Here is an 11,342-nt window from a genome sequence, read left to right on the forward strand (position 1 = left end):
ATATGTATCACATGCATTTAGAGCTAGAAAAGGATTAGCTTTCTTTGATCTATTAGATAAGATCATTTATTTTAATCCTTGTGCTCTTTTTGCGTATTTGAGAATAGAGAGAATTGCTACTACTATTTTTCATTGATACCATCTGCATTGAATGTTTGAGCACTACTATTCTTCTTAAAGGAATGTTATTCTTCCAAAATATCTTTAACGTGTCACAATCCCTCCCTCTGCCTTCTTCTACCTTCTAATTGCAAGTCTTTTACAATATTTTTTCTTCTCAACATGTTGCATATAGGTTTGCTACTACTATTGAATTAGGCCAAGATTAGCCCTAAAGTTTCCGTAACACTTTAGTATGACAGAGATGTGATTCTAACATACATACACCTTTATAGAGTTTGTCCATATTAGTAAATTGAAGAAAAGGTATTATTATGGTCAGGGGGTATCTCCCAATATACCAACTTTATCTCATCAATGCATATGCTTCATTATTGAGTGAGTCATATCACTTTATGTAACAAGGTATCATTATTGCTAGCAACAACTAGCAACATCAATCTGTCCTAACAACCTAACAACAGTGCATTAGATTATATAAATATATGTATTGCAGTAAAATTTGAATCTGAACTAATTTGAGCTTGGGGCCGGATATTAAAGGAGAATAGGATTCGGATTTTTGACTGCTACTTAGTATCAGAATATTTTGACACCCCGATATGTACATTTTGGGGACCATCTCTCCATCCCTTGACCGATATAGTCTTCGTCGATCCGAAAAATATTTAACAATATTATGTAGCTTTGAATTTGAATTTTCCAAGCTTGTATCCTGTCATGCAACTGCTTTAGCACTAGAAATGAATAGCTGAAAAAGCATGCATTTGTAATCTAATAAGGAAAAAAAGGCTGACAGGACTTGAGCAGGAATAGAGCACAGCAGCTTCTGGATGTTAAAGCAAAAGGGAGGGAGGGAGAATAATCTCACTGAGATATTGTGTGATGCCTTGTTCTCTTCTTTTGTTGAGGATGCATGATGCATGCAGGTAAATTTTTTGTTGCCCGAATCTCTTTACAGTCCAAGCTTCAGCCTTTGAAAACCAAGCTCTCTTCTTTTGACCAGGGCTCTCTATGACCAGCTTCCTATTTTTGATCAAACATCGAACTATCAGATTTTGGTAGTTATGAAACGTAACGAGAATAGTAAGTTGATGTGTTATGAGCAGGAAACAGGTCTGCAGCAGTACAACATGAGGGATAAATCAACATCAAGTTAAAAAAAAAATGACCATGAAGATGAAATGTGCAAGTGACATGCCTACTTTCAGTTAAAGGAGACATCGACGTCAAGTCCCAAAAATACAATAGTTAGTTGTATGCGTTAGAACACTTCGAGCATCGCTCTAGTTTCTCGCCCTTGCAGAAACATTTTGAATGCTCCAGTTAGTTTTGAAATAAAGAACAACTTGCGACCGATCGAAGACAAATGTTAATGTTATATGCCTTATGCGCTATTAGCACATTACAGAATTTGCACCTAGCAAACATCGACATAAATATGCAGTTCAAATTAACTAAGTATAGACAGGTCACAGGAAATATCAATAAACACCACATGCATGCAATGTGCTCATTATCAACAAAATGACAACAGAAATATTATCTACATATAGTTCAAAAACTATCTAGATTCATAACAAACAAACATATGTGGAAATCATAACTAAATTCAAGCCAGGGATTTCTTCTTCTTGAACTAAATCTTCAATCCTCTTATTGCCAGCTGAAATCCTCAACCCAATCTTATTGACCTTTATCATGTGCCATCTTCTGTATCTTCTCCTTGATCAACCTCTGTTTACCGTTGGTGATGCTTTCAGCTGATCGGGGAAAACTCATTGGATAGATGTTCTTGCAGAGCTCCTCGCCATCGAAGAAGTCCTGCATCAGATTGCTGAACTCTAAGAATCCTGGTGGATCCTCCCACAAGGATGATGTCGTCGATACTATTCTTGTTCATCTTGGCATTCCTCAGAACACTTTTCTATGAGCCCACTGGGCAATTTCACACATCTTCATCGAAAACCCATAGAGGACATTTCCTGGCCGCTGTATTCGACGGTAACTCATGGGTTGATCACAAGGTCCAGACAACAACATGGAAAGTCCAGAGCTTAATGTCACTCTGGATAGAAGCATCATCAGTCATATGATCTTTTCATGAACACGATACTAATTATAAAAGGGAAAAGAATAAATTAATAGTTAATTACGCATATGCGACATCTAGTAAGAGCTGATTAACTACTTCATACAATTAAAAAAGAAGTTAGATATTGGACATAACATATTAATACAGCAAATATGGAAAGTGATTCAAGAAAAAAGAACGTATCGGTATCTACAGTTAAATAGTATGTATCTCGTCAATAAACGAACAGTTCTGAGTGTGTGGCTTGAGAGCAAACATATCATGAATCACTGTTTTCTACATATAATATGCAATTGCTCAGTCCAAAATGCAGTAAAATGGAGAAGAGGGGAAATGAAACAAAAAATGAAGAGAGTCTGAGGATAAAGGAGAAATCCACACTGGATAGTGCAACTTAGGCTAGCCAATGATAACAAGAAAAATTATAATGATACTATAAAGCAAAAATAGTTGTTTGTATGATTCTTAGGTGATGACAAAGGGGAGAACTGGTTCATTCATCAAATTTTCAATGTTTTTTATTAAATTTCCTGGGAAGGTGATAGGTATATATACTCCTCGGCTTTTGTAGAATTGTATTCCTTCCTCTATCTTCTCCTTGTCTTTCTTTCAACAATTTGTAATTGTATTATTACTTGCTCTTAAGGCACAGTTCAAATGTGTGAGGTCGTCATATAGAATTTCAACTACTTAATTAAGAACTTAATATTTTCAATATAAGTTCTCTATATAAGTTCATATAACAGTAAATTCGACAAGACCTTCAGTTGACACTTAATATATATATATGTTGTGTTTGTGAACATGCATTTCCCCCCTCATTTCTTATCACATATATCTTGTACTAATCTTCTAATGAAAATTCTCCCCAACTATGTCCTACGCAGAGGAGAAACATTGATGTCTTGCTAGATCTAATCTGTGTTCTCTTTTTCGAGGAACCCGGTGAGATGAGGAAAAAGTTTTAGAATGTCAAAGTATCATGGCGCTACACCAAAATTAATCAGTTTTAGTAGCAGCAGAGGGTTATAATTTTATACTCTAACATGGCCACATGTTGAGCGCCCTTTCATTGGCCGAAACCCGGATTCATGGAGACGAATCTTTTATCTAAATCCACTTTAATTCAAGGCCAGTACTATTTAAACTTGGATCGCTCTGGTATTATGCCAAAAGTGACGATTAAAATCTATTGCCTGTTGTTATTAACAATGTCATGTACATTCTCTTGTAAATTGGCATAAGAAAGCAATGCTAATGAAACAGAAACACAAAATTAGGACTTAACCAGGTAATCAATAAAGAAGAATAACAAGAGTATGACTAACAATAATAGTAATATTAACATTGCCTATTAGAGCTGAAGGACTATCTAACAATGCACATTTGCCTTAAAACCTATTAAAAAGAAAAGAGGGAAAAGAAGAACAGTGCATTATTAGTATGTACGAGTCACATATGCATATTTTTTCAACTTCCACTCTTCCAACTGCAGCTCCTTGAGCTTATGCAAGCAGATGTGTTGCATGTCAAGCAAAGTTCTGAACGGGAGCTACTAATTTTCCTATATAGGGCCTCATCAGTAATCACAACAAGGTAGATATTGAAGAATAAAATGGTTATGATAGGTAAATAACAAACATAAACACACGATAAGTTCTGCTTCGGATACATGAAGCTACAAAAGGTCGTATCAGAATGAGAACAGTCAGATTCATACTTCAGAAACAAAATGTGACAGAAGCCTAAAAGCATATGGAATCAGAATCATTAACACCTAAGGTTCTCACAAATATCAAATTATTAGGATACCATCAACTATACTTGATACCAAGATCACCAGTTTAGCAGCTCAGAAATTCAATTTGGCAAATAAATTCAATTCAGTAGTATGAACTGATGAAAACTTCAACACCCCCTATACATCTTCAAAAAGATAGGGTTGGATGTCTCCTCAAGTCAAGTTCCTTCTTCCTATACTCGAGCTCCTCAGTCTCAACAGACTGGTCACAGTCCAGCCACTGGATTGCTTGCTCTGCTGCCTTCTCAATCCTTTGCTTGTCAGCAAACAGTGTCTTCGACAAAACCCTTTCATCCCTAATACTGCTCCTCAGACGATACATACAAGTCTCCAGTGCATTCCTGGCCTCAACTCTTTTCTTTTTCGCTTCATCTTCTGCCTTAAACTTCTCTGCCACGAGGACCATCCTCTCGGTCTCCTCCTTGCTTAACCTTCCCTCGTTGTTGGTAATTCTGATCTTGTTCTTCCTCCCTGATGTCTTCTCTTCAGCAGATACATGCAAGATTCCGTCGACATCAATGTCAAAGCGCACATTAAACTTTGGAACACCTCTGGGAGCAGGAAGAATGTCATTAAGAGTAAACTTGCCGAGCAAATTGTTATCCTCGGTCATCGATCTTTCCCCTTCAAAGATTGGGAAGAGGACAGCAGTTTGGTTATCAGAAATGGTAGAAAAGCCATCTTTCTCCTTTGTAGTTGGAATGGGGGTATTCCGTGGGATTAAGACAGATGCAACCCCTGTGTATGCCAAGTGATAAAGGGGTAACATCCATTAACATCAAGTCAACTTGTACCATTTCATCGTTTTCTCCACCCAAAACAGCAGCTTGAACAGCAGCTCCGTAGGCAACGGCTTCATCGGGATTAATGCTCTTGCAGAACTCCTTCCCACTGAAGAAATCCTGCAGCAATTGCTGAACCATAGGAATTCTAGTTGACCCACCAACAAGAACAACCTCATGAATCGAGCTCTTGTCCATCCCACCATCCTTCAAACACTTCTCTACAGTATCAATGCACATTTGAAACAGCTCCATGTTAAGCTCTTCAAATTTGGGACGGGTAATGTTTGCACAGAAGTCGATGCCCTTAAAGAGGGCATCACACTCGATCGTCATCTGGGAAGCGGAGGAAATAGTCCTTTTTGCCCTCTCACAGGACGTCCTCAGCCTCCTAAGAGCTCTGGCGAATTCCTGAAGAAAGTGGTTCAGCATCCTATTGTCAAAGTCCTCTCCACTGAGGTGGGTGTCTCCGGCTGTGGCCTTCACCTCAAAGATAGTATCTTCTATTGTGAGACAAGAAACATCGAAGGTGCCACCACCAAGGTCAAAAATTAGGATGTTTCTCTCGCCAATGCCCGTCGCCTTTATCTCAAGACCATAAGCAATGGCAGCAGCAGTGGGCTCATTTATGATACACCTGACATTAAGGCCAGCAATGACACCAGCATCTTTAGTTGCTCGGCGCTGAGAGTCGCTGAAGTAGGCAGGTACTGTGATGACGGCATCCTTGACGGTGGAACCTATGTAAGTCTCTGCAATTTCACGCATCTTCGTTAGCACCATAGACGAGATTTCTTCTGCGAAAAATTGATTCTCCTCTCCCTTATACTGTACAACAATCTTACGCTTGTCCCCAGGACCAGAGATCGCCTTAAATGGCCATAACTTGATGTCATTCTGCACAGAAGAATCACTGAATCTCCGGTCTATCAATCGCTTAGCATCTGAAACAGTGATGATAAGTTACTCATGTCAAAAGTTTCTGAAGAAGTGTATAGATTTAATACAATTTTCGTGTGCTATTATACAGGCTATATTCCTAACATCAAGCCATTTATAAGAATATCTTTTACAGAAAATGTAAACGTGACTTAGTAAGGAATTAGATACTTACAGATTGTTAGGCCTCAAATACATAATCTGGTAGGGAAATTAAGACATTTGTAAAAAAAAAAAAAATCAGACGTATAATATGTCGATATATATATACTAAACCTCTATCCTCTTGCATTAAATATCCCTAACCTCTTGAATTTAGTAAGGAATTAGATACTTACAGATTGTTAAGCAAATGCATGGTTGTTGGATATATTGTCTCAAATATATAGTTTAGATGATAACAATTTATGTACTATGTGTATTATTATGCACTAACATATCAATGCAGCTATCAACATCAAATATGATCAAGATATGTGAACAAAGTGTAGGATGAGTTCAAGGCAACATGAAGCAAAAAAGAAGATATGTTATGTGTCAAAAATGTAATTTTTCTCATTTTCTTTGCTTAGATTTTATATACAAGCCTTGATCACTCACAACACACACACACACATAGTATTAGAACACACTAACACATGCTTAGTGTGTGGTTAATAATAGAAATCCCCTATGTTAACCATTAGAGTTTATAGTTAAAGAATGAGTCTCAAATAAATCATATATCTCATTTATAACCTTTAGTAGTCGACCAATACTAATATTAGTCGACTAATCAACTCTAAGACAGAATTTCAGAATCTGTATTTTTACAGTGTAGTCGACTAATCGACTTTGTAGTAGACTACTAAGTATAGAATCAAAATTTTTAAAACTTCTGTTTTACAGAGTAGTCGACTAATGACCATTATAGTCGACTACTAAGCAATTTTTCAGACTTAAAACTTCTGTTTTACAGAGTAGTCGACTAATGACCATTATAGTCGACTACTAAGCAATTTTTCAGACTTTACAGAATGAGAATTAACACAGAGTGACTAATGACCATTATAGTCGACTACTAAGCAATTTTTCAGACTTTACAGAATGAGAATTAACACAGAGTGTTGAGAAAAATCAATTTCTAAAATAGCCTTTGATCTTCATCCTATATACAACTTATTTAGGAAAATTTTCAGAGATTAAAAAGTTCCTAAAGCCACTGCTACACATCACCAAGGTTATCGATAGCGGATAGCGTCGCGTAGCGGCGAGGCATCGCTAAGGCTATTTCGGGCTATTACGACAAAATAGCGGTAAAAAACGCAAAGTCAAATACCGGTCTAATTTAGATATGTATAGATACTAAAAAAATTTTAAAAAAATCTAAGAAATTTAAAAGTACATATTGGATGATTTAAAAAGATCCTAAACATGAAATAGACATGTAACCATCACGTAATATCGAAGATGACTGGAGGAGTTAAAAAGTCATCGTCTTCGAGAAGAAGAGCTTAGCAGTGACAGGACTGCCCTAAGAGGAGCTCACGGTGAAGGAGGTAAGAGGAAGTATCAAGGTAGGTACCAGAGGTTATGAGAGGTGACGGGAGTATGCTAAAAATCACAGGAGACGGTGGAATATAATGGTCAAAGGTTGAGTTTAATTTTAAAAAAATAAGCCTCAAACCGCTTTTAAATAGCAGTCAAAAAGCAAATTTCGAAAATAAGCCTCAAACCGCTTTTAAATAGCAGTCAAAAAGCAAATTTCGAATGCAATCGCTCACTATTTACCGTTATGACACACTATTGGCCGCTTTTACGAACAGACATATTCCGCAATATGTCACCGCTATTGCGCGATAGCGTAGCGGGCGATAACGTCGCGGGAAGGGACCGCTAACGCTATTAGCGCCGCTATTGTGAGGCTATTTACCGTTATTTATAACAGTGCACATCACTACACATTCAAGGCTTATAGAAATTGTGTTCTTCCTTCAAGGAAAGTATTCTCTCGGGTGTGAGAGGTGTAATCTCTTGGTGAAGAGATTGTGTGCAATTTGTAGGGAATTGCAAATTGGTCAGGTTTGCTGTTTTGGTTTTGTAAGGTTTTCAAAATCATAATGGAACTCTCAAGCGGGATTTGCTTGGGGACTGGATGTACACCTGTGAGGTGGAACAAGTATAAAAAATCGTGTTTGCGATTGTTATTTTCTGTGATTGTGCTATCCTCTTTGCAAATTATAATATACTTTGCATAAATTTTTAAAAGAACACTATTTACCCCATCTCTAGTGTTTTAGTGTGATTAGAGCAGATCCTACAATGGTGGCATGCGCATCGGTTAATTTCTAAATATATAGAATCATATTAGCCATCAAAGTCACAAAAACATGACTTTTAAGATAAAACTTTACATTATAGTAGCATCTAATCCATCTACGAAATTGATAGTCTTATAAACCTCGAAGACTGAATCAACAGAGCAAGATAATTTTGACTATAAATCAACAGAACTATACTCTCTTCCTGTACAATTTATCCTTAATTATACAGAATCTATCTATTACATCAATAGTTAAAAATTTCTTTTTTGAGTGAAACAGTGAGTAACTACCCCCGTGTTCCATTAATAAGAGTTTAACAAAACAACACACAAGATTACAATTTGCAAGAAGGAAAAGAGAGAAAAAGAAAAAGAAAAAAAATCACCAACAAAAGACGCTGCAGATGAACTGTGGCAAAACAAAAAAGAAAATAAACCGAATACAATGAACTCCAAGAATAACAGAAGAACAATCACAGGGTATAAAGTTACATTTTTACAATAAAATTTTTTCTTTCCTTTTCTTTTCTCTTTCTTCTTCTGTTGAGAACATTCTAAATTATACCTTGTCATGAAAACAAGACTGGAGCCCTACCATTAAATATCCATTATATTGTAGTTTATAAAAAGATTAAAGGTAAAAGTGACAAATTTACTTTCCTTTTCTGTTCTATTTCTTTTGTCAAGAACATTATAAACTACTTCATGGAAATAAGATTAGAGCCTAATAAAATTAAGTATCCATTATATTTATTGTACGTTATAAAAATATCAAAGGGAAACTGAAATTTTTCTAATAAAATAAAAATATTTATTAATTACGCTTAGGTAAGGTACGTAAAGTTTACACTTCGACAAAGATTTCTCCTGATACTTACACTTTTTGAACTTAGATAACCTAAAGTTTTTTGTTTTTAGAATTTATAAAACCCCCTAAAGTTTGGGGGTTATTGCACATAACCCTGGTAATTTTTGTTTATCTCACATAACCCCTTTGAACTATGGAGTGTGTCACAACCCTCTGAACTTTATCTTATTTCACAAAACTCCCTTCACGAAATTTGCAAATAACGAAAATAATTTTGAGCGGAAAAAATAGTGACTTACTCAACCTTTTGGCTACGTGCTAAAGAGGTCTCTGCTAGAACAGCTAGACTACAGAAAAGGAGAAGAAGGAGAGCTGTTGAAAGAAATCTTACTGCTCAAGGTGCTGAGGCTGAAGATAGGACTTCTGTGGTTAGTGTGATTCAACTAGAATGAAGAGTTCACAAAGTTTATTTTGTGCATTTTGTTTGTTTGATGGAAAAACTGCTTTAGTTTTAAAGTTTTTTTTACTTCTTTGGGGTACATTCAATATATGTACAGGGATGATGTTGTTTTTGTTTTGTAGTTTCTGATCTGAACTTTAGTGCATACTTTTGGTTGGGAGTATGTTCTATTTTTCATAATAACCATTTTTGTTAATTTAGCTGGCTGGAATATCTTGATGATATTCCATCTTTTTTCTATAAAAAAAATTTTGAGCGAAAAAATCTCAAACTTTGTCACTTGTTGTTTATATGCAACACGCTCCCTCCCCAAAAATTTTAATCTTCTTCTCTCAAGAAAATTTTAGATATTTGCAACTCATATGCAAGGGGGTTATGTGAGATAAGATAAAAGTTAGAATTAGGATCCTCTCCTCATCCTAATATTTCCTAATGAAGAATTGTGAAGAACAGTGGCATAACCAGGAATTTTTTTTGCCCTGGGCAAAAAATCGCTACGCTACGTCACTGTCAGACTGCCTCCATCACCAGCGTCCTCCTTGGTTTCCACACGAAGGCTAGTAACATGAAGACGATGATCTAGGTCACCACTGTGGTCGGAACAGCGACGGAGAGGGCGGCACCCATGGAGAGGAGGCCGAAGACGCCGCCGTAGAGGACGGAGGCGTAAAGGGCCGGCCAACCGGCGGAGAAGTAGGAGCTGGGGCGTAGAGGGCCGGCCACTTTCTTGCCCTGGGCAGCAGCCTCCAGCGTCCTCCTTGGTTTCCACACGAAGGCTAGTAACATGAAGACGATGATCTAGGTCACCACTGTGGTCGGAACAGCGACGGAGAGGGCGGCACCCATGGAGAGGAGGCCGAAGACGCCGCCGTAGAGGACGGAGGCGTAAAGGGCCGGCCAACCGGCGGAGAAGTAGGAGCTGGGGCGTAGAGGGCCGGCCACTTTCTTGCCCTGGGCAGCAGCCTAGGGCAAGAGTACCCTGGCTACGTCCTGGTGAAGAGTTGGGAGAGGGGCCCACAAGGATAGGTGGGAAAATGAAAGGTCATGATGAAAATGAAAGAGTAGGATCTCCTTAATAGGAGATATTTGGAGCTTTTCATTAGGAAAGGATCCGGATCCTAAAAGTTAGGGGTCTCTGTGAGACCCCACAGTTCAGGGGTAAAGTGAGATAAACATAGTTCATGGGCGTTTACGTGACACCTCCCAAAGTTCAGGGGGTTTGTGAAATTAATCCTTAAAAAAATCAAATTTTGAGATGATTGGAGACTGACCGAAGACGGTGTTGACAGGATTCGACGCGGTCTGATTCCTGGCGGAGCCGCCGACGAACCTCTCGCTGTCGGTGAACGCCACGTAGGACGGCGTCGTCCTGTTGCACTGATCGATGACGATGATCTCGACTCGGCCGTGCTTCCAGACGCCGACGCAGGAGTACGTCGTCCCCAGATCGATCCCGATCGCGGGGGTGGGCCCCGCTTCGCCATTGTTACGAGGCGCTCTTGGTTCATGGTATCGATCGGATTAGAACCCTAGACGGAGGTCGGAGGGTTTTAATTTGGTGGCGGTCTGGATTCTCGCGGTTCTTTTTAGCTATGTTTTATGTTTGGGAAAATTTATTCTCTACCCAAATTTGGAGATATGTAATCAAAGCTAACCACAATTAAAATAAAGAAAAAGAGTTTTTAATATTAGTCCCCGCATCTTTATATTATGAAATTGGTCCCGCAAATCATGATATTTGGAATGAATTACTCCCAAAAAAATTGATGCTTTGAACTTGTTCCCCTAAATCTTCATATTTTGAAATTAGTTACTCAAATCTTTTAAATACTTGGGAATTAGTCATATTCTAGTTGGCAGCTATTTGAAAGTTTTTGAGGTCTAATTTCAACACATAGCTTAAAAATATTTGGGGGACTAATTTCAAAATATGATTATGGAGGGACTAGTATTGAAAAAGCCTTAATTTTTTTTAAATAAAAATATATCCATAACTATTAAAAAACAACATCAAACATTCTATTTTGTCTCTTTC

General features: G+C 37.7%; 1 pseudogene; it reads right to left on the reverse strand.

Annotated features, from left to right (window-relative positions):
• On the reverse strand, positions 4,009–10,818 carry LOC109829879 (annotated as a pseudogene).

The sequence above is a fragment of the Asparagus officinalis genome, chromosome 2, assembly GCF_001876935.1.
Source record: "Asparagus officinalis chromosome 2, Aspof.V1, whole genome shotgun sequence".
Classification (NCBI taxonomy): Eukaryota; Viridiplantae; Streptophyta; class Magnoliopsida; order Asparagales; family Asparagaceae; genus Asparagus; species Asparagus officinalis.